Source organism: Talpa occidentalis, unplaced genomic scaffold, assembly GCF_014898055.3.
Source record: "Talpa occidentalis isolate TD23 unplaced genomic scaffold, MPIMG_talOcc4v2.1 talOcc4.13, whole genome shotgun sequence".
Lineage (NCBI taxonomy): Eukaryota > Metazoa > Chordata > Mammalia > Eulipotyphla > Talpidae > Talpa > Talpa occidentalis.
Genome location: NW_023601322.1, coordinates 96715991 through 96740905, shown reverse-complemented (window position 1 = coordinate 96740905; position 24915 = coordinate 96715991). Strand labels below are relative to the sequence as shown.

Below are 24915 nucleotides of genomic sequence, written 5' to 3'. Positions count from 1 at the left end.
AGTGATTTAAACTACTACAGTGCCATCATTTAGGCCTTCAATAGAAACTTAGAGTTCAAAAAACCACAGGTGTTTCATTTTTAAAAAACTGAGCTTATTTTAGCAAATTTTACCAAGTCACGGTGTGTTTTTGATAGTACTCGGCCCAGAGCAAAGCGAGAACTTACTTTCATAGTAAGGCTGAAAGGAGGATGCACATATTTTTAAAAATTGGGGGCCCTGGGCCTCCCCGGTGGCGCAGTGGATCAGTGCTGGGTTGCGAAACTACACACAGCCTCTGCAGCGCCGGTTCAATCCCCAGCCGCCGTCGAGGGTCCCACATGGTGTGACAGACCTCTCCTGCCCCACCCACTGCTCCCCTCAGCAGTGTATTTCGTCAGTCTGCCTGTTCTGTTCCCCGCTCTGTCTCTGGTGAATCCTCTCACCCTCCCACACCTCTGGCCTGTACCCAGTGCTTGTATAAATAAATAAGTAAATCTTTAAAAAAGAAAAAATTGGGGGTCCTACCTCCTATGTTACTACTTAAAATAGTTCCTCTGAGAAAAAAATGCTACAGCTTTTCTTTTCTTATATGCATCCCAGACAAAAAAGCAAAAAGACAGAACATATACTTTCACCTAAACAGTTGATTGAGTTTCTCAGTAACAGATATAAATAAGTCCTGTAAAGGCTGGTAACATTCCCCATATGGCAACACCATTCACAGTTTTATGATGGAAGTAGGATAGTCAGACACCAATTCAAAATCCAGAAAACACCTTCATTTTCTGAGTAGCTATTATTGGCGGTAGCAGTAGCAAAAACCAGAGCAGAATATTATTATTAGACTCATTATTTTGTTTTTTAAAATTTAATTTTCAGGTGACTTATAGATACCGTCTATCTTATTGTAATAAAATACTCAATTGCTACCTTAGGTGTCTATGGATACTGTAAAATTGGGAACATTTTAGGAAGATGCGTACATATAAAGCAGAAATTTTAACTGATTTCATATATTTGGGACTTGAAATCAAGAAATGACCAGAAAGTCTGAAGAGGGGAAACAGTAATAGGATGGGTCTTATGTCATCTGAAAATGATAGAATGACAAAATAGAAAAAAAGAGATAAAAAGTGCACTAAAACCTCAATTTTGATGTATTAGATATCCTCGCAAAATTGTCAGAGTGCACGCATTTTAAATTATATTTTCCCTCCAAGACTTCCATTAATATAAAAAATATATATATAGCCCCAAAGGGAAAACAGCTAACACAGTATGTTAAAAAAAATAGACATTAAGAATTGTCATGTGTATTTTGACTTTCTGAGTATATTTTACCCTCCACATAATCCATTTGGATCCTTCTCAAATCAAGGAACTGTGTGATCTTGCATGTTCACTTGAAAACCCATACAGATGCCAAAACTCCACAAGCTTCCTGGTAGTTCTGACTGACAATGAAAATTGAAATAAACATGTATTTATATCTACATTCTAAGCATTCAGCAGAATTCCTTATGCAGAAGGGGCCCATGGATGTGATTCCTCAACTGTTTTAAACTAGGTGAGTAACAGGGCCTCCCTGGTGGTGCAAGGGGTTCAAGTCTCAGCGCCATCAAGCTATCACCAGCCACTCCAGCACAAGTTCAATCCTCAGCCAGAGAGCTGACCCACATGGCACAGCAGACCTATCCTGTCTGGCTCGCTGCTCCCCTCAGCAGTGTATTTCAGTAGATCTGCCTGTTCTGCTCCCTGCTCTGTTTCTGGTGAACCCTCTCACCCTGACCGCACCTCACCTCTGACCTACACCCCAGTTCTTGTATGCATAAATAAAAAAAAAATCTTAAAAAAACAACACTAGGTGAGCAATAACTGCATTGCTCCTGGCCATGAAAGCAAAACATTCTCTTCAGGTAGAACTTGCCCTCTACCCTACTGTCTACTGGTATTAACCCTATAACTTACTCACTTTTTTAAACAAGCTGGCATTTATTGAGTACTGTAGATTCCTAATGGAGAAAATGACAAAGAAAACTTTGCATGTCGTTCCTAATAAGAGTACATGTTATGCAAGTGAACAGAGCACAGGCCCTGCCGTGAGAGGCACCGCTGTGTTTACAGCACATCATCAGGTGAGCTAATTGGGACATTATCACGCACAAGCAAGGAGCCGGAGATGTGAAGGCGGGCTAAACAGAAACTAAATTAGGAAGCACTAAAGTCATAGAAAGAGAAAATTTCACAATATTTCTTTATAACAAAGAGATTGTAGAGAACAAGAGATTGTGGAATCAAAACCAGATATATACATATAGATCTGCCATATACATACATGTAATACACTCATATGTATATCTTTGTGCTCAAGCACAAAGCCACATCACTGCTCTAGGGAACCGGGAATGTGAAATAAACTACCAACCTGTGGAATTTCTTTCCAGATCCCTGTATTCCCATAATTGCATTGAAAATAAACTAGCCCCCATCTCTCACATCTTCCCTCAGCTCCAGCCAGGAACAGAAGCGGGAGCTTCATCCTGCCATAGCTCAGTTCAGATTGGCAGCCACTGCTCTGTCTTGCAGTGAGGCCTGAAGGCAGCCCGAAGGTTCAAACCCCACAGGTCACCAGTCCCAAGCATTGCAGTCCCAGAATGGGCAGTCGGTGACACATAATGTCAACTGTCTGAAGGGTAAGAATGAGGCCATTTTAAACCGGAAGCAGACAGAACAGCAAGCTCCCTCAAGCATTTTCAAGCTGTATCATGATCCATGGTGTTGAAAGCTGAGCTGAGATCAAGTGCAGAAGGATCAGGCTGGAGGAGAAAGCAAAGTCTGCCATGTAAGGAAGTCATTTATAACTCTGACAGGGTAGTCTGTCCACTTGCTGTTTCCAGGAGCCTGGAGACAGGCTCTACTCTACAAGCTACTCACGTGTAGAATAACTTGATGGACATATATTCAAATCTTCAGCCACTGTGCAGAGAGGGCAGTTTTGGGAGGGAAAGGGATGGACACTGCCCAGGCTCAGGAGACAAAGCTCTTGTCTCTTCTTGGCTGATACATCGACAGCACCAGGATCCCCATCTCAAGATCTTCCCAGGCAGCCTCTCGAATTGCTTGTCTCTCTTAAGAGAAGCATTTGACAACCTCAGAAGCATTTGACAATCTCTCTATTAACTAATTTTCTGTGAATTTTCCTTTACCCCCCAGAACGCAAAGAAATGTTGACTAATATTACCATCAACTTGTTTCCTAGAATGTGTTCGAAATTTGTTGTGTTTTTTCTTTTTAATTAGGAGTCAGGGATCGTGGTACCTTCAGAGCATTTACCATAGTAATTAAGTCAATTGCACTGGTTTGAGGAAAGTTAGTATTACTTTATGTAATTTGGGTGGGGGGGTATCTCTTTGTTATATATTGCCAGACACTCTGAAATCTGTATTTTCTTTAACCAAGTAAGACATAAAACATTTGCATCAGCTTTTCTCAAAAACCAAAAAATTAAGTATGTTTTAAAGAGAGTCGGAAAGTTGCCTTTCAGTTTTCTAGCATCAGATTAAAAATACACATTTACTGAAACAGAGTAGGTCAAGATTCAAGTAGATTCTGGGAAAAATAAGACACCATTTACCATAAGCCCATTCAAATGTGTAAGGAGAGATCATAACATGTAGCAGACAGCCCTAAGCAGAATGTCAAAGTCCACAGGGGAAAACAATTGACTGGAAGAATCACAAGGCAGGAGTGAAATATGACTTGTGTTGTGATCAATATGGCAACACCAAGGAGTAACAAAAACCCTGTAGAGTACTAACAACTCTGTAGAGTACCAACAGCCCTGGAGAGTGCCAACAGCCTATAGAGTGCCAACACCATGACAGAAGGCCAAGAACTTTGTAGAGTGCCCAAAACTCAGCATCACAGGTCCCCTCCTCTCAGAACCCTGTCCTGACACTGGGGGGATTAATTTCTACCTGCCTCCTTCAGCCAAGCAGAACACCTCCCACTGCACCCGAGAGCTACAGCAGCAATGGGCCCCTGAGAACAATTCTTACTAATGTGCTAAGGGAAGAGAGGTTTTAAAACCTGCTCTTTGTTTTTGCTTGCTGCATGGCACAGTAGATGCAAAAGGCCAGAAATAAAGGATGCATGTTTTCATGTTTTCACTGGCAAGCTGACAGAGCCCCGTGGTCAGCGGAACCTCACCACGCCTGCTGATGCTCCTGGAAGCAGATTGATAATCTAGCTGACTGTGTTTTCTTAAGGAAATGAATGAAGGAATGGTGCTAAGACAGATCATTCTGAAATATAGTTTCGTAATGATCCCAAGGCTCAGACTGAACTAAAGCAAAGCCTCCCAATCTCTTAGGTGGATGCTTTTCTGCTGAAGATTTTCATTTGTTTTCATTTGTTCTTGGTGTCCAGACAGATACCCCCACTAGGCAGCTGAATGCTCTCATTGTTCCAGAAAGATTATTCTCCACTACTCACTGTTAATCCCCATCACTGTATAGGACAGTGCTTAGTATAACTGAGAATTTTATTATCATGTGGTCAATCCTTTTGGATTGATTTATACATTGACTTTTTCAAGAAAAACAGGAAATGTTGGTGCTTTCTAGTCTAGCTGGTGTGCGAAGCATTGGGAGTAAGAATCTGAAGCTTAACACATTGCCCTTATGCACAGGAGGACTCCAGTACTTAGAGGGAGGCTACGAACAACTCAGGTAGTAAGGCGATGGGAACAGCCAGAGTGAATCTAAATCCAGGGAGCTAAAAAGTGCGCCAGTTAATGAAGCCAGTTAATGCAATTTCTAATGGGACAGCCACTGGGGAAAAAGCCTATGTCTTTTCACTGCAAAAATTAGAATAACAATTTTCATTTATTTAAAACAGTGTTTTCTACCATGTCCTTGTGGACATGGAACTGCCATGTCCTTGTGTGTCACATGCTTCTAATCCTCCTGAAAAAAATCTTATTTTATGTTATTATTATTATTTTTCCCCACAGCCATCCCTATATCACCCAACTCTTCCTCTCACGCCCTCACCCCGCACAGCTGGCCTATACCCCAGATCTTCTACGTAAAAATAATAAGATCTTTTAAAAAAAAAGTTAAATGGAGTTAAGCTGGTAACTTTGAGAATTTTATCATATCATTTTATCATATCTATGCCATAACTAGAGGGCAATGACACTGAATTCAAACTCAGACTGCAAAGCGGGACACAAATGGGACAGGAATCAATTGCCCTTCTCTCCAGTCCTCCAGAGCAGTTTGTCTTCCCAGCAGCTGAGTACTTGCTTTACCCAAGAACACTGGACAGTGCCAGTCTCTGCTCATCATTGTCACAAAGCAGCCATCACCCCACATAAACAGCTACTGACACATTCACAGCACAAGCCCTTCTGCCAGATGCTGCCCCATTACAACTATTAACTCACCTAACCCTCACTCAATTTTATGGGATAGGTGTTATTGCTATCCCCATTTTACAGATAAGAAAACCAAGGCAAGGGAAGTTAGGTGACTCTTAACTGCTTACTCAGTAGCAGAGCTGCGGAAGGAACTCAGGCGGCCTGGCTCCAGCATCTTAGCTGTTAACCACTGTGCTGAACTGTTTCTCCGCAAATTTTTGAAATACAATAAAAATAAATGCAGTAATACAATATTTACCTAAAAGAGTCTAAGCCAGCCCCACAATATATTAAGTTTATATACAAGAAGCAAGGGAAAAATCACTTCTAGGATTATAAATTTATGATACACTTGCATAAATGTATTCTACAGCAAAAATCAACCAGTTCTTTGTCAATACTTTCCTGGTTTTTTTTTTTTTTTTATTCCTCACCTAAAGAGGCTCAATTCTTAGGCTTAATTTTAAAATATGGTATTGATTAAATTTGACTTAAGGCAGTGATGAGTAGACTTTTTTATGTAACAATCAAAAGATGTGAGCCTGGATTCTCATGGATAACCCATGAGGTTCCCACAAGCTTTACATCTTCTAGATATCTCAGCCTCACTGTGCCTCCTGTTATTACTATTCTTTCACAACTACTATTGGATTTTATCTCTTTAATTTTATGACTATTTCCTAAAAAGATCCCTTCCTACTAATGGAGGCATCACACTCCCAGACTTCAAACTATACTACAAAGCCATAATCATCAAAACTGCATGGTATTGGAACAAGAACAGACATACAGACCAATGGAATCGAATAGAAAATCCAGAAATAAACCCACAGATTTATGGTCAACTAATCTTTGACAAAGGAGCAAAGACTATGCATTGGAGCAAAGAAAGTTTGTTCAATAAATGGTGCTGGGAAAACTGGGTCGCTACATGCAAAAGAATGAAGCTTGACCACTACCTCACACCATACACAAAAATCAACTCAAAATGGATTAAAGAACTAGACATAAGACCTGAAACCATAAAATACATAGAAGGAAATATAGGCGAAACACTACGGGATTTGCACATCAAAGACATCTTTACAGACACATCACCCAAAGCAGTGATAGTGAAGAGAAAGATAAACAGCTGGGACTACATCAAATTAAAGAGCTTCTGCACAGCAAAAGAGACAATAACAAAAACAAAGAGAAACCCCACCAACTGGGAGAACATTTTTGCACCCAACACTAATGATAAAGGACTGATCACAAAAATCTGCAAAGAGCTGATGAGACTCAGCAACAACAAAGAAAATAATCCAGTCAAAAAATGGGCAGAAGAGCTAAAAAGAAACTTCTCTGAAGAGGAAATGAAAATGGCCAACAGACATATGAAAAAATGTTCAACATCACTTGTCATCAGGGAAATGCAAATCAAAACTACCATGAGATACCATCTCACACCAGTGAGAATGGCACATATTAAAAAAACTAGCAACAACAAATGTTGGCGAGGATGTGGAGAAAAAGGAACTCTTGTGCACTGTTGGTGGGAGTGCAAACTGGTCCAACCACTATGGAGAGCTGTGTGGAGATTTCTGGACCTACTAAACATAGAGCTTCCATATGATCCAGCAATTCCACTCCTAGGTATTTACCCAAAGGACACAGAAACATCAATTCCAAAGAGCACCTGCACTCCTATGTTTATAGCAGCACTGTTTACAATAGCTAAGCTTTGGAAACAACCCAAATGCCCAAAAATAGATGACTGGATCAAGAAGATGTGGTACATATATACCATGGAATATTACTCAGCATTCAAAAAAGATAAACACATGCCATTTGCAGCAACATGGATGGCACTGGAAGGGATCATGCTCAGCGAAATAAGCCAAAAAGAAAAAGAAAAATACCGGATGGTCTCACTCATAGCAGGAATCTAGAAAACTTAAATAAGGGACCAGGAAAATGAATATAAGAAAGTGAAAATCAAAATCAACAAAAAAACTATGAACCAGAGACACTTTTTGGGGGGTGGGGGGCGGGAGGGGAAGGATTGGGGTCAGAATGGGGCGTTTGCAATTGTATGGGGGAATATAAAAATAAAATTTAATATTTAAAAAAAAAAAAAAAAAAAAAAAAGATCCCTTCCTACTCATCCTCAATGGACATGTTCTCTTTCATCTCTCACTTGAATTCAACTCCTCAGATTACTTAGCTCCTACTCTTTCTCTGCCATTCATTTTTTTAGAAGCATCATCCAGTTATCATACTTACCTCACTTGATAGACACAAAAGTTCTGAGCAAAAGAATAGTACCCACACCAAACAGGTAAGGGAATATTTCAGAGATTATTAACTTGCCCAAGGTCACACCACAGGTAAGTAGTACAGCAGGAAGAGCTCACAATCATTTGATGGGTATTCCCCAGGATAACATACTGTTTACTGTGCATCTTGTCTCATACATATGAAGTGATTAACACATTTAATGCATGGTAGAAAAAATGCATATGATCCTTCCAATCTATTGTACCACTATGGTTTAGCTTTCAATAACCTATCAGTCACCAGAGTTTTTTTGCATCATATCAGATAAATGTTTTGTATCATCTACTCAGAAAAACAGGAAAGGGATATATAAAATCTGAGCAAAGGTCTTGAGAAAATTAATTCCATTTGTTTTCATTTCTTACTGTTACAATATTTCGTAAGATTAGTAAAAAGCCCAGCTCCACAGGATCTAACTGATATGAATGAGGTTGTAGCTAACTGAGATGAATGGGAGCCATGTTCTCAGAATTGAGATTTTCTACAAAATAAGGTTTTTTTTCACAAAGAAAAAAAATCTCTCATAGAATATTGTTGGATGAGAAGCATAATATGATGAGAAAAAGAAATTTATGTAAACTATTGTATATATAGCAAGCCCAATACAGCCATTTCTAAAATAAAACTTTCTAAAGGAAACAAACTGTTTAAAAAATTTGATATTGTAATGAAAATTTAATAGGACTTCCAAACAAAGGGGCATTCATCTCTTTCAGGACCTACTGAGAAACCAATCCAAGCATTTGTCTAAGAAGTCTCGTCTAAGAATATTTTATATTAACTCCATAATAGTCTTCTGTTTGATTTACTGATATAATTTGCTTAGTGACTGCAACTAGAAGTCAAAAATTATGACAAGCTAAAAACAAAAGCCAAAAAAATGAAAATCAACTTCTAACAACTTGTCTTAATTCACACATTCCAGCCTGCTTCACTTCTTATTTAACAACATATTCAGTATAGCCAAAATACAGCAACCAATGATTTCCACACTAAAATAAAAAACTTTTATGCAGATAGACAGGTTTCTGTAATCATCTTCTAAAAAGAAAGCTATAAAACAAGGGGACAAAATAAAATAGTTTTCATCAGCTCCCTAGTTATTCATGTCCATTTCCCATTCATCTTTTCATTTTCCTGTTATCTACTCTTTGAAATTCAGCAACAGAAAAATAATTTAACCAAAAGGGAAAGAACTGTATGTAGTTGTTTTTAAAGGGAGAAAATAATTCATGTCCCCATATTTCAGACTAACCTGAAAAAAATCACAAACATTCCCAAAACTTTTCCCTGATAACTCTGTTCCCCAATAGAACTAAGGCCAATTATTGCATTATTTTGTTTTTTTTTCTGTCTCCACTATAGGATTAAAAAGTATCTGAAGGCAAAGGACACATCAGATTCACGTTTGACTCAGTTACCGTGACAGTTTAGATGCGACTTCATTAACATTTGCTGAAAGGAAAAAATAATAAATCAAAAAGGAAAAAAATGATGAGCTATTGGTATGTCTTCCCCTAATGAAGACCACAGTATTAAGTATCTTGTAAAGTTGAAATTTAAAAATCCAAACCATAATGAAGGGCTTACAAGTTACCTCTCCACCAAAAAAAAAAAAAAAAAATTAACAATATAAAGTAGAAGGAAACCACATTTTCCACTGCAAGTTCTCAAGCTATGATAATTCCTAGTGATCCAGATGGCTGAAGACTGTTTATTTTCACATCACACACTTAATCTTGCTAACACTACAGGGGAGCCCACACCATTTTTTACATTAAATTGAATTCCTTGAGAATTTATTCTGGTGCTCTTTGGTATAAGCATCGTTATACCAAAAGCCACACACCAGTTTTTTATGCCCAGTATCCAAGCCCATATTCCATTATGTTTTGTGCGCCCAGCATGATCATTTATAATGCGATACCAATCTTGTACTTGATGTAAATCAGAACTTTCCCCTCGGAGAGCTACCTGCCTGTTTCATTGCACTTTGTTTTGTTTTCCGGAACATAATGCTTAGTGCTCCTCTGTTTTCTGAAATAATCATCATAAGTAACTTTTATATATACTCTACTCCTCTGTGCATTTTGATATTTTAGCCTTTCAATTTCAAAAGAGCTCTCAAAATTCACCAATAATTTTCCAAACTCAGCAACCTTTTCTTTTCACCGTCCCCTGCCTTAAACTGCACAGCAGCATGGAGTCCTTTCTCTTTGTGACTTCTGTGACACCAAACCATCCTGGCTCTCCCTCCACTCCTCTCTGACCACTGCTAACTGCCCCCTCCAACATCATTGCGCCCATCCTCCACGCCCATGTCCTTGTCCCAGTGGCTTCTCTGCCTCTCTCACGCTCTGCACCCTGAGCTCCAGCACCCCCACTTCACCCAGACCTGCATTTAGTGCCAGGCCTGAGGCCTGGATAAGATACAAGCCTGCACGGCTCATGGTCTCACATACCCACCTGGGTAGCCGTCAGGCTCCTCCGGTCTTAGAAACAAGACTCACCCTGCCGCAGATGTACCTCCTGCATCTCATTTCTGTCCACAGGCCAGCTCTCCCCCCTACTCAGGTTCCAGTCTTACAAACATTGGCTGCTCTTTCCTCCCTTGACAATTGCGCAATATATCTCGAATCCATTCTTTCTTCTAATTCCACCGATTCCGCCTCAATTTAGCCTTCCATTCCCTCCACTTGGACAACTGCAAAATTCAAAGTGAACTTATAGCTTCCAGTCATTCCCTGCTGCAATACAACATATTGCTCTTAAATTAATCTTCCTCAAAGACATCTCCAATTATGTATTTGCACTGTGGAATAAGTCATCAACAGATAGAACCCAGAAACTGCAGTCTACAATTTCTACCTCTTGTCCAAATTTATCTCCCTGTGTTTCCTCAGGGTGTTCTGCATTTTGCAGAAGCAACTCAGCAAATGTCCCTTCTGCCAGCTTCAAGTGAACATGTTCAACTTTGCATATGTTCATGTTTGCACTCAAGCACCCAGAACATTGCCGAGCACATAAAAATGCTCAATACATACTTGTTAAGAGAATAATGGTAGCACAGAAGAGTCTTTTACCCTGAAAACATATCCAAAATATTTTATAAGAAGAGAGTAGAAGTTATTGTAAACTTTAATAAATGCAGAGCGTAGACTGAGCCAAAGGAGTAATGGGGATGGAAGCTACCAAGGAAGTCCCAGAAGGACCCTTCCCCTAAAAATATTATTAGCTCTGTTGGAAAGCACAAGTTTTCTAGACTTAAAGTAAAAGGGCAAATGGTAACTTGCCAAAGAAGCTCCCAGTACTACACATTTTTTTAGAAAAATTCAGTTCCTGCTGTCCTTTATTTACTTAGATGGGTGTGACCTAGCAGAGTCATTTGTCAAGGCCTGAACAGTTGCAGCATAACAAATCTGAACCTTTCACAATGAATAATGCATAATTAACACACGGCCAAAGGATGCTAAGGTCCGACTCCAAAACATTCTGGTACCAGGGATAAAAAAGGAATCTCACTTGGAAAATTAAAACATGTGTTGCATGTTCGACTCTCAACATCCACACAAGCAAAGTATGGACTTTAGCTAATATTGCTATGTCAATATTGGTTCATTTAAATTTAACCAGTGTAACAAGCTAATGTAAAATGTTAATAATAGGGGAATTTGGAGTATAAGGGTGGTCTGTGGAAATGCTATGTACTATATGGTCAGTTCTGTAAATCTGATGCTGTCCTATATAATCTAGAAAATAAAACCTATTTATTCCATTAAAATGGTACAAATAAGTTCACTGACAGGACGCAGACAGGAGTGCTGCTCTATCTGGCTCAGCAGAATAAGGTGACGGGGAGGGAGGAGAAGAAAAGGGTCTATCAGACATTGAATAAGGGGGCACCTGTTCCATGTGGTATGTGAGGAACCCCCCGATTCAGAATGTGAGTATAATGAAAGTTGAATGTCCCGTAATGGTTAAACACTGGGTCAGATATCTGCAGTGGACAGAGGTTCAAGCTGTTCTCTGAGTATTAGTTGCACTTCATTCTATAACTATTCATATAATTATATTTTAAAACAACACACAACTTGACTGGCATCTGAAAAGTTAGTGGGAGAGTTATTTAATACTCTGAAGCTTCTGGAATAATGAATGGACTGTGTATCCTTTTTTGTTTTTAAATTGAAAATACATTTTTAACAAAAAAAAAATTTAAACTTTAAGTATTATTTTAAAAATAATCTACACCAGGGTAAGGAATATTTTGTGCTGTTCATCTTACATTATTAGAGAAATATTTTTTATGTTTTAATATTACCAATCTTGTCAGATACCTGAGAATGTTAGTTAATATGGTTTAAGGGCTGTCTCAGTTGAGTTTAACTTCTGGAAAACATCTCAGTGCCATACATGGTGTCCTAAAAAACACTTCTGCAGATGAAAAGGATGATTCATAAATTAGACAATATGCCCTTAAAAGAAAACCTTCTATCTTAGATACTAACACATGGAAATACTCATTAAAAGGCAATGATGGTGTCTTAAAATTTAGCTTAATTGTAGGAGTATTTTCTGTTATTCACAGTTAATGTTCTTTTCCCTTTCTGGGATTTTCATAACGCGTATATTGCTTTCTTTGATCATATTCTATAAATCCCAGAGGCATTATCTACTCTTTTCCATTCTTTTTTCTTTTGGTTCTTCTACATGTATAACTAACTTCACATGATCTGTCTTCAATTTTGTTGATTCTTTCTTCTGTTAGATCAAGTCCAATACTAGACCTCTCTTGAATTTTCAGTGCAGTCGTTCTGTAGCTCCAGAATTTCTGTTTGGTTCTTTTTTATCTTTTCAACCATTGTATTGAACTCCTCCTTTTCTTCATGTATTATTTTTCTGAATCCATTTACTATATATCTGTGTTCTCTTGTAGCTCACTGATTGACTTTGTGAAGATTACTTTGAATTCTCTTTCAGGCAATTTTTAGATCTTCATTTCTTTAAATCCCATTACTCACATTTTATTTTGTTCCTTTGGTGGTTCTAAGTTTCTCTGATTCTTCTTGATCCTTAGCTTTGCATTGGTGCCAGCACTTTTGAAGAAAAAGTTGGCTCTCCCAGTATTTACAGGCTAACTTCAGAAAGGAGAGTCTTTCACCAGTAAGACCTGCCAGAGATATCCTAGGTAGGATGATTGGTATAAGACACAGGTGGGATGCTTGGCAGGCTTATGAGAAGATGAGCTACCAGGGTCAACAGGTAGGTAGTTTCCCTCTGGAAGATTTCTAGTTTTAGTAGAGGGATTCCCCCTTCTCATTTTAGAAATCACTCACACAGAGCAAAGATAAAGATACAGAAACACAAATGTCATTTTTTTAAAGATTTATTTATTTATGCATACAAGGACTGGGGTACAGGCCAGAGGTGTGGTGGGTGAGAGAATTCACCAGAGACAGAGTGGGGAACAGAACAGGCAGATTGATCGAAGTACACTGCTGAGGGGAGCAGTGGGCGAGTCAGGAGAGGTCTGCTGCACCATGTGGGTTGCTCACTTGCAGAGGATCAAACTCATACTGCAGTGGCTGCGAATAGCTTCATAGTTTGCGTCTTAACCCCTTGCACCACCAGGGAGGCCCTACAAATGTCATTTTTACCAATTCTTTATAAAAAATTTCACTGAGTACTAGAAAGTAGTTGTACTTGCACATGGATGGTACCTGAAGAGCAGGGCTGGGCAAACACAGTGCAAACTTGGAAGCAGTAGTTCAAGGAGATCTTTTAAAAAGCAAGACCTGACATGAAAGGATAATTATATCCCAAGAAAAATGGACAATGAACAATGTAATTTGAAATATAGTTTTAAAAGTTACAGATAAAGACTTCTAAAAATCCTGCCAGAAAAAGCAGGTCACTTCTTAAAAGGAAAAAACAAAACAAAACAACCAGATTGACTTCACCCTTCTCCATGGCAAAATTCAATAGTAGAACCATGCCTATAAAAGCCAAAATAAGGGGCCTCCCTGGTGGCGCAAGGGGTTAAGAAGCAACCTATGAGGCTAACAGAAGCCACTGCACCATGAGTTCGACCCCAGCCAGGGAGATACCTACATGGTGCAGCAGACCTCTCCTGACTCGCCTGCTGCTCCCCTCAGCTGTGTATTTCAGTCAGTCTGCCTGTTCTGCTCCCCACTCTGTCTCTGGTGAATCCTCCCACCCTCCGCACCTCTGGCCTGTACCCCAGCTCTTGTATGCACAAAAATAAATAAATCTTAAAAAAAAAGCCAAAATAAGGAAAAAAATTTTCAATGAAACTTTGATCTATTTGGAGCAGGTCAGTTTCATTGCAGATTTTCAATTTCTTGACTAGAATGTTCATCTCAAAGGATATAACTGAGGTATATCTGGTAATACCTCTTTTTAATAAATATGAGCTTCTCTTACCTTCTACAGACTATATAATTCAAAAGTATTTGCAGTAATTTCTTATATATAACTGCACTGTTTTTATTTATTCTGTTCTTTCACTAAAAAAAATACAGATAAACTTCACCTTAGTTCTTATTTGAATGATCATAAATAATAACACCAGATTCACTTGGGGAATGCAGCTATATCTACTATGTGACTAATTTGAACATTTTAGAACTGCAATTGATAAATAATTGTTTCAAAGATTCGTTTAAAGTTACATAAATATATTCTGCATGAAGTTTTAACTGGCATTCTCTATATATTTCTGTATCAAAATAAAGCATATAGATGTAAAATATTGCTACTTTGTAATAAAGTGAAGTTATTTAGTAAGAAAATTGCTTTTACTCTAGGTATTTTAACTCCAAATTAGTACATTTGAAGTATAAAAAGAATAAAGAGCCGATAATCTCACAGAATTCCATTTATAACAAGCCTTTAATAATTTTTACCCAAGAAAGTTTCTTCACCTACTACTATTTCCTTGTTAATAGGTTTTCTTTATTTTTCTTCTACATTCTATGTTCATATACTATTTTTTTCCATTGATAAATGATTTTGCATCTTAATTAAACATAGAGGAAGATATCTGTCAGCAGTCATTTCATTGCATTTATAAGAAAAATCCAAGAGATCATTACAAAACCCTGAAAGTGTTTTCAAATATTTAATTTAAAATATACAGTTCCAGAACTTAGAGCAACCAGAGCTAAACAAAGTGCCTGCAAGTGCTGAAATGTAACTGTTATGTCTAAATGTTTTATGAAAAAAGATTTACTTATAAGTATTATTTAAAAAAAAAACTTCTTTACACTTAGGTTTCATATACTTACATCTTGATCAGAATGTCAAGTAGGACATATCAGTTTTACATTCTACTTGAAAGTTTATTTTTTGAATTAACAATGCAGAGAACTATAGTGAGTAACGAGATATGATGGGACAGTACAGAGAACTGTCGGACATAGCATTAGTGACTGACATCTTTAAAAGATGAATGCATGTCACCAGAATTAAGCTGAAGGTGCTAATACTTACAGTCTGCCTGGGTCAAACAGAGAGAGAACTTTTAAAAAATGAATTGGCATGGGGAAGATCCTCTGCTCAGCAAGATTCCTGTTTTTAATGTACAGGAATGGAATCTAAATTTCCTGATTGTCTTTTCTTTCTTTCCCCACTGTAAAAGGCAAAATACAAAATACAAATGTGGAAACACCCCCAGGAGAATAATCATATAAAATAGCTTAACAGTAAGTTGGTGGAAGCCTTTCTTGAAATGTTTCAGTATAAAGTCCTCAGCCTGGCATTTAAAGGCCTCAATAATCTAATCCACTACCTTAATTTCCACTTAATTTGCTTTGATTCTCCCTCCTGTAACCCCTTAAGTAAAGTTAGAATAATTTCCCTACTTCTCTAAGAGGCTTTCACATTTCCCTGTGTGTTTTTGCTCATGAATACTCTCTCTTTTCTTTTTGTACCTTCAAATCTCATCGCTCTTTAAGATGCTACACAAATTCATTTCACTAAGGATGTCTTTCTCAGCGCAAAGTGCTCCCTCTGCCCTCAAAGCCCTACAATTTAATTCTCAATTAGCAGGCATTTCTTTTGAGATTTCATAGTTGATTAGAAAGTTATTTTAATACAAATAGTCTTTGCACATGAGTGTGCATGTGTGTGTCCTACACTTCTATAGATATCCACAATGTTGAACCCTGAATTCATAGTAGAGTGCTACATAGAGACCTTCTAGAAGTCAGCCAAAACATTTCCAGGACAATCCCTCTTTCCTGCTTACTAGTAGTAGCCCATATGCTTAACTAATAACTCTTTGGGTGAAAAAAAAATAAAACAAATCATACAATGCTGTTGTCTTTAACATTAGACTCCGAGGGAATCTATTTTAAAACTGAAAGAGGCCAGAACACATCACCACTTATTTCTGAAGAGTCTGGGGCCTGCAGGAACACCAAAATCAGGAGTAGGTTTTCCAAGACTCCTTGAGATATGAGCCTGTGCTATCTTATTTCGGATTAGAACCAAGACCCGAGGCTGAAAGGTCTGCAGAGTCTTAAAACATTTATGACATGACGGTCAGGGGCAATGGGTGATAGCCCAAGGAAACAGCAATGTGAGACTGAGCTTTTCACCTTGAGGTGACTGGTTAAAACTCAGCTTGGGATCACGAAAAATTTATAGCCCCCCCAATGCAGGAAAGAAGGTTATTTCTGACCCAGGGAAAGTGACCATCACGCAAGAGCAAGTACTGCTAGTCCACAGGAAGACCTGAGACAGAGGCACACATTCTGAAAAGAAGTTAACATTTAATATGCACGCATGATGTGCACACGCACACACACGCTGGAATAAATATTACTTTCCACAAAGATCAGACTTCTTTTGGGGCAATCCTCAAGATTCATTCTTACCCTTTTATTCTACATTGAGTTTTAAGATACTGGCACTAAATGATGGATAAGACAAAAATGCTAAACCCTGTTGTTCTCCTTACTGTTTGTCAAAAACAAGGGTATGAATTTGATGACTACAAGGTTTACATGTTGTATACAAGACCTGAGTCTCAGAGATACATAGCAATTTTATTAACTTCCAAGATTTCTTGGCTATAGCTAAGTTGTAATAAAGAAAGCACACACAACTTGGCATGGGAAGCTCTAGTTTGAGTCTCAGTCCAGCTGAAGTTGTAGGACTTGAGACATTCAATCTGTGGGATCCCAGGAATCTTCATCAATGGACTGGGGATAGCCATCGTCCAGGTCCACAGGAAATTTTGAGGGCTGAAGGTTAAATGAGCTACTGTTCAAAAGACATTTTTAATGCCAACAGCCACACCGCAACTTAACGTAAAGTTACAGTCTCTTTTTCATCCTTACAGAAAGTTACACAAAACATCATTCGAACTTTCTTCTTGAAATTCAACAAAACAAGAAATCCTAGACTTGGCTCATCTTCCAAAGTCCATGTAGAGCTTGGTTTATAAATTAGAGGGAACTATCAGACCTGACTTTAATAAGACTGATTTAGAAAAAGACTAAAACTAAAAATTGCATCCTCGTGCTCCCATTAGTATAAAAGTCCCCAACACTTTCATGGATTATGACTAAAGTTCCTTTGACACCTCAAAGTTAATCCTTCCTCTTAAAAAATACACAGTATCAAAAGGTAGGTCTAAAAATAAAATGCTGTGATCTAAGGATTAAGAAATTTTTCCAGAACTAACAGCAATCCTGTAAAGTAATACCTGAAGCAAAGCCTTTTAGGAACAAAATATTTAAAAGCAAGGTTTCCTTATTTATTCTTAAAGTAATCTAGATGATATCTTGGCTACTTCAAAATTATGATCATAGCTTTTTCTAAATATGTACCAACATTTACTTATTATCTTTTGGTATTCTCATGGCAAAGCGTTTTTAATTACCTAAGAAATTTTAATTAGAACATAATCATAATAAATCAAAGAAACTATAATTTTAAAAGTTCTGTTTCTCATATTATGTGCCAGTTAAGCATAGTGCTGGAAGTGCTCTAACAAATATTTGTTGAATGAATGAGACACTAAATGAAGTAGAGAATAAATAATTAAAATTTGTCTTCCAGGGTTTTGGAAACCTTTCTACAGATGTAAAATATCCTTCCAGTGGGGGCCAGTGAGCACCTCCTTTCTCCATTTATAGTTGCATAAAAATACAAAGGAAATCCATCCAAACCACAGTCATATGCTGGATAAGAGATAATATTTAGGGCTGACTAGTCAAACAAGTCCTCATTCAGACCCTGCCAGAAAAAAAACTGAGGTTTTACAAACGAATTTAATTTTCCTCATTTCCATTACATTTGCTTGGCACAGAGACTGAACTCCATCAGGACAGAACCATTAAATACATCGCCATAATCCTCTTCAACATTTGAGTTCTTTTTATACCATGATTTTTTCCCTTTCTTTCATTTTGTAAGATTTTTTAAAAATTATTCTTCAAAAACAAGTTGAGGCTTCATATTAACTCACTGAGGAATCTTTTATTCTGTTTTTATTACTACAACCTTCTTTTGGGCTTACCTGGATTCATACTCGTATCTGTTACTTGACATAAGCTTCTTATATTTGGTAGTTGACTGTCAACTTAATCAAATCATTGGCATCACACAGCATTAAGATACAATATTTTGGCAACACACTTCATGCCGCATGTCTGAAAACTTTAGGATTTCAGACATTCTGCAGTAGAAATGTGGATTTTCAATGATTAGCTTGTAAATCCTCTCCTGAAAGTCAAAACAAGGCTTCCTGGAAGTCATCTGATGAGTTACCAAGAAAACTCTTGAAAATAGATTTTGCAAAATCTACAGAAGGTAAAGCAGAGCCTTGTTAAGGTTAGACCGGAACAAATTTGAATCATTGGTTGATATTTCTTTCTTGTCTCATTTTTTTCAGAATTGAAAAAAATACCAGTCACTTCATTCTATTCCCAAATAGTCACCCATTCATTATTAATGTGGTAAAACCTTATCCCAAATAAAAGTGCTTCCAACTTGAATTTTGTGATACACTGGAAATTTCAAGCACAAATAACAAAATGAATTACTCAAAATTTCAAAGTGATGAATTAAAATTTCTAGTATTCCTCAAATCCCAATTCTTTAAATGACTATGAATAGCCATACAATCATTACATTGTTACTAGGTAACAAATGATTCCAGCATGCACTGAGAATCCATTCCATTTTACATCTGTCAGAACACCAAAGACACCCTTTGTAAGGACTCAGCTTCTATTAAGACAAAGTAAATAAAACACGTCTCTCTTCTTAAATATGTTTGTGGGCTTGTTATGCTTTAACTTAGGAGTGATGAAAATTTGGTGCTCAAACATGCTTTGGGGAGCAAAGGAAATTCACCCCATTACTCTTCATTGGAAGAGGGCATAATAACGATGCAAAACCAAAATGCCAAGAAATGGACAGAGACTGAAGGTTCTCTGTTTTGTGAAGTGCACATTACCGAGAGCAGCACTGTGCAGCCAATATGTCTGGACTCAAAGGCATCAAACCCCAAGATCATACATTAATATGACAGCGCAATAGCATTCACTGGGAACAGGTGTTATATGTTCTTTATGAAGACCTCTGCTTATTCACGATAAGCAGCATTCTAGTGACCCTTTATCAATATCATGTATTGGAGATGATGATAAAGCAGCCAGTCGAGTTGAATCAGTGAAATATTTTCCTGCGTAGGAGATGCATTTTAAGTAGAATTCACACATCCTTGATAATCTGAGTCATTTTCACTCTGAATGATCATTAACCACTCTTATTTTCAGAAAAATAAATAACACTCTGCTCTTAGATCATTAAAGATCATCTTAGAGCTCACTCTTCTTTGTTTACATTGGTTTTCTTTACTAAACAACTGTACTATCTAGGTCTAGTTTCACCTGATAGCAAAAAATAGAATTCATTAGGAAGGCAAAGAACAAAGATGACTAATTATTCCTGTTCTCAAAATTCCAGAGTCAGGGCCTCCCCGGTAGTGCAGCAGGTTGAGCGCAGCGCTGTGAAACTGTCTGCAGCCTCTGCAGTGCGGGTTCGATTCCTGGACAGCCAGGGAGATACCCACATGGCGAGGAGACCTCTCCTGTCACACCCACTGCTCCCCTCAGCAGTGTTTTCGGTCATCTGCCTGTTCTGCTCCCCACTCTGTCTCTGGTGAATCCTCTCACACTCCCACGCCTCTGGCCTATACCCCAGTGCTTGTATAAATAAAAATAAAATCTTTAAAAAAAAATTCCAGAGTCAGTATGGTAGAGAAATTAAATAGTGGCTACTTCAAAGAGAAGTTTCATGGAGCTCTAAGTGAAATATCCGAGGAATAGACAACTGATATAAGTTCCCTTTAATTTTTGTTTGGTTCTATTTCTAACTTTTGGGTGGACAGCTTTATATTTCAACATCTATACACACTACATCATGATCACTGCTGAAAGTCCCATTTCCACCCACCACCACACAATCAACCTATCTTTTTCAATATTACCACTTACTTTCCAGAATCTAAATACAACCTTCCTGCTTTCCCATAAAACCCATCAATTCCCTTTCTCCAGAAGCAAGTCTAGGTGTTTCTTGAACTTCTCCATGCTCCCCTCCGATTGCCTTTACCAGCAATTGATTCCAAATGTTTATAATCTCATTCACAACATACCTTCCCCAGCATGGAGGACTGACAAAAGCTACTCTGGAGGCTGACATTGGGCAGAATCTTTCCCAAAGCTAAGGTCAGTCCAATGTTTCTCTTAGGTTTCCCCTTCACACAGTCTGCACAGATTTCCTGCTGAAATCTTCTTCGATCTCTTTGAAAACCCAACCAATAGTTCATCTCACTGGTTTGTCAAGAGCACTACCATGGAAGAAACACAAGATTCTTTAACACAAAGAACTTTAATCACAGGTCATAGAAATGGTGATATTCTGAAACACCATTCTTGTCCCCAGAAAGAGACCTGATTTCAGAAACTTAAGTTAGGGTCATATATCACGATGCAAAACAAGTTGGAGACATAATCAACCTATTCATTTTCATGGAAGTTCACTCTTTTCTTACCACTGCTAATCATTTGAAATGATGGTTTCATGAACCAAATCCACATGCCAACATGTTAACTCTACACAAATTCAGTAGACATGGCAATCGTTCCTTCTGGCAGCATTGCCAAATACTTGCTTTGCAAGTTATTCCATCATTCAAATAAAAGTCAACTTTTAAAAGTTATCACCTACCTTTTAGGAGCACCTCTAAAGTCAAGTGATCATGCATATAAGTATTTCATTTGCATACTTAACCACATTTCTATTTTATTTTAAATTAGTAAATTTAAAAGTGATTGTTCTTACTTCAAAAGACACTCAGAATTATGAAATATCATTTCCCACTGAAGGGAACAAGGATTCCTTGGAGAAACTGAATTGAGGTCTGGGTTAAGAAATGATCGAGATAAACCTAAAGCATCTTGCTATATATGAATATATAGGAAGGATGTGATCTCCACGCCAGTCATGCCAAAGGGCTCAGGATTCAAGTTGAAAAGCTCATCAGCTTTAAGTTCCAGAACTTAGAAGGACGATCCTTTTCCGGTTCATAAGCATGATGATTGTGTGTTTACGCGACTACGTGTGATGTGCCTCCCTTAAACCTTGTTACGACGTCAGCACATTACCCTTCTGACATGAAAAAAAAAAAAAAACTTAGAAGGATAATAGCTACTAACTATTGACACTTTAAATTCATGAGCTTTTAACAATATTTTAAACATGCACACGCTGTGATCATGTTTGGCAGATGCTAGGAAACCAATCCATTTTTTCGAAGGCTGATCAGAACTAAGCACGAGCCCTTCCTACTTTATAAGAACACTAGTTCAGCGTGACTTGAGCCAATGATGACAGGAAGTTCCCCTTTATAGAAATAGTCCAACTAATAAGCAAAAAAGGAACACTAAAATTAGAAAATCACTTTTTTTGCAATTCCCTAACGAGTGAGTGGTTCCAGTGAATGTTCATCAAAGTCAGATAATGAGAGAGCAAGAGCAAAAGTCAGATGTTATTTATCTCCTAACAGAAGCCCAAAACTCCCATTATGACAGAGTCTTGCCAAAATGTGAACTTCATTCTGATCAAGCCTCCAGCTCCAACAACTTGAAGGAAATACAGGGAACAGAGGGACACAGTAAAAGACACCCTTAGGAATGTGGTAATAAAATCCAGACTGTGGGAAAATACAGGACAATTACCTAGTTTCTTGACCATCAGCAACAAAGAAAAATAGAGAGGGAGAGGCAAACCACACATGAAAGAAAACTTGAGAGACACATCAACCAATTTAGATACTGGCACAAAGAAAAGAAATGCTAAACATTTAGAACACAATGAGAAATGAGGGTCTGGCTAGTTGATATATTGTGAATGTTTAGCTATTTCTTAGGTGTGATAATAACATTGGGGATATGGCAAAGGAAGAGTACAAAATTCTTAGCTAAATATGGAAGTATCTGCATATGAAATGGTGTTTTTTCTTGCATTTTCTTCAAAACAATCCTGGGGGAATGGGGAAGTGGGGAGGGATAGGGGCCAAATATCCATCATTGTTGAGGTTGGGTAAAGACAAATGGATTTCATTAAACTATTCTCAATTCTCAATCCTTTTGCATTTGTTTATAACTGCCTATGATAAAAAAAATTTAAAGAAAAAGGGGGGAAAAAATCTGCCTTTAGTTATTCAAACGAAATTGTGAAGAAAGTGGAAGAACCTCATTATTTGTGATAATTTCATAATACATAACCCTAAGAAAAATGGAGTGTATGAAAAAGTGAAATGGAGGGTTATGAGAACAAGGCAGAAAATATTCTATTGGAAATATGCCATTTTTCCTCCTTCTAAAGAGTGTAAACTGACCCTGGGTATAGTTCTGGGGCTTGCTCTGTGAGGTTGGTTCTCCCAAGAAAACAGAAGGTAAAGATATTAAGTAAAGCCTCAAATCCTCTTCGGCAAATTTTCACATACCAAGAGGTAACTTTTCCTTTTAAATACACTTCATCTTCCTTCATAAAAAGTACCAGTTTAATTTCCATTTATTAAATAGGTTAATTTCTGGAAGTTGTGAGATTTTCTGTCAGAACTGCCTTACTGTATAACCAACCTAATCAGTGATTTTACTCCAGAATATGTTAGTACTAAGGATGTCAGGATGATCCACTATTACATTTAATTTTTAGTATCATAACATCTTTCCCCTTATGGTGATGAGAACATAGGTAGGGGAAGGAAGGATGTTCATTTGTACGTAAAAACATTAAGTGTCACACAGTAATGAATTACACAAACTTGTCTCTCTTCTTCCCAATCCCCTCCAACAACTTCCTATGACAGATTATTATTAGTGACATAAGACATTTTTAAAATTTGAGAATGATGAATGTGAAATTTCTATTCCAATTCCTCAACTTTGCCACAAACTCAATCGACTTAAATCAATAGCTTGACATTAGTATTTACTTAGAGAGCACAAAGAGTATTAGCTTCCCTTACAACTAGTCCCGAAAAAAGCAAGTGCTGAAGTTGTATACTTAATTAGTGACACTTTCCATAAAGAATGATCTTTTATTTTAATCATGGTATCTCTCATTAGACATGACAGTTGTGGAGAGGAATTCAGTTATCTCTGAAGTCATGGAAAATCAATAAGGAAATCCATATAAGAAAACTATGGCTGAAAGCATTTGCTTAGCCCCATGTCTTATTAACAAGCAGAAAGAATATGCTAGATTCACGAAAAATAATTCAAAGCTCTCATCAAAGTGGAAGAAAATTTCAGCCCTACTAATCGCTTTGGATCTTAAGGGCACACAAGTTTAAATATCCTTTTAAAATGTAATAAGAGCTCCAATAAGTTTTTTTAGATTTAGTTTAGGATAAATTCAATATCCTCCATGGGTTCCAATAAAACAAGATTATACAAAAAGTGATACTGAAGAAAATAAGGCAGTTACTAAAAATTACAAGAAAACTTTTTTCCCCTAGATTATTAAATGTACCTCAGTGAGGTCTTCAGGAGTTATTTTCCACAGTCTATATTTACAGATTTTCCTCCTCATTCATTCACAACAATAACTAGGCATTTTAAAGTTTTGACCTCAATGTAGCAAACCAGAAGTAATATGCACTACAGCTCCCTTGAGCTGTGATATAAAAATTTTTCATCTATTCCTACTGAGAAAAGAAAACTAACCATTTATCATTTGGTAAGATAATAAAATTTTTTTCACCACTGACAAGTGAATTAGAAATGTGGGTGTGGGAGAAAAGACTCAAGAAAAACAGGAGAGATGGGTGGGTATCCCTCACCTTTCATCATGTAATTTCACCCCAAATAAATGGAGAAAGCAGATATCAGCCCCTCTTCAGATCAGCCTCCAGAACAGTGCTAACATCTCTAAAGTCATAGTAACAAGTTTCAGAAACTGACAGGCCTTGGACAAAAGAGGGGAGCAACCTGTCTACAGATGACCTATTATAACAAAGCCATACTTACAAATAAATCAAACTCCTCATCTTTTTTCTCATTGTGAGTTTCTCATGGACACACAGCTTATTGTCAGACAGAGGAGCAGATCAAGGTCTAACAGCATTTATCTTCTTAAATTCCATTTAACTTTGAATTCCATGTGATTAAACTCTTCTCAATCTTTTATTCTTTAAAAAGAAAAATCTAGAACATAACAGCTTAAACTTTCTGCATATCACAAAGACCTATTTATGTACATCGATCATGTTCGTACAATCTAATTTAGTGAGAAGATAATCTCACCTAGATGAAGTGAGAAGATACAGATTGTGTGCTATGGATTCAAAGGCTAAATAATTGCTAGGAAGAGTTTTTGGTTGCTGTATTTTTTTCAAGTTTTGCATTAACTTATCATTCAGGGTGGAAGAGAGTAGAAGATACTGATGATCAGAATTGCTGAAAGTCAGTCTGATGGCCACGTCTTTGGTATTTCTTGTACCTCCAGCCATACCCCATTGGGTACCAGTCAGAGAAGACCCCCCCCCCACCCCATTCTGTGCTCAATGATGAGCACGTGTGAGAATTATTGAGAATGTTCGGGACTCCCTCACAAATGACAGGGCACTGAGCCCAGGGATAGGA

General features: G+C 37.6%; 1 protein-coding gene and 1 non-coding gene across 2 annotated transcripts in view; one reads left to right on the top strand and one right to left on the bottom strand.

Annotated features, from left to right (window-relative positions):
* The window catches only part of COL25A1 (collagen type XXV alpha 1 chain), a 358553-nt gene that overhangs the window by 197534 nt on the left and 136104 nt on the right, over positions 1-24915 (bottom strand). The gene's annotated exons all lie outside the window — the stretch shown is intronic.
* On the top strand, positions 21336-21439 carry LOC119243876 (small nucleolar RNA U13). Its single transcript, XR_005124875.1, has one exon. It is a non-coding gene; the product is annotated as a small nucleolar RNA U13 (small nucleolar RNA).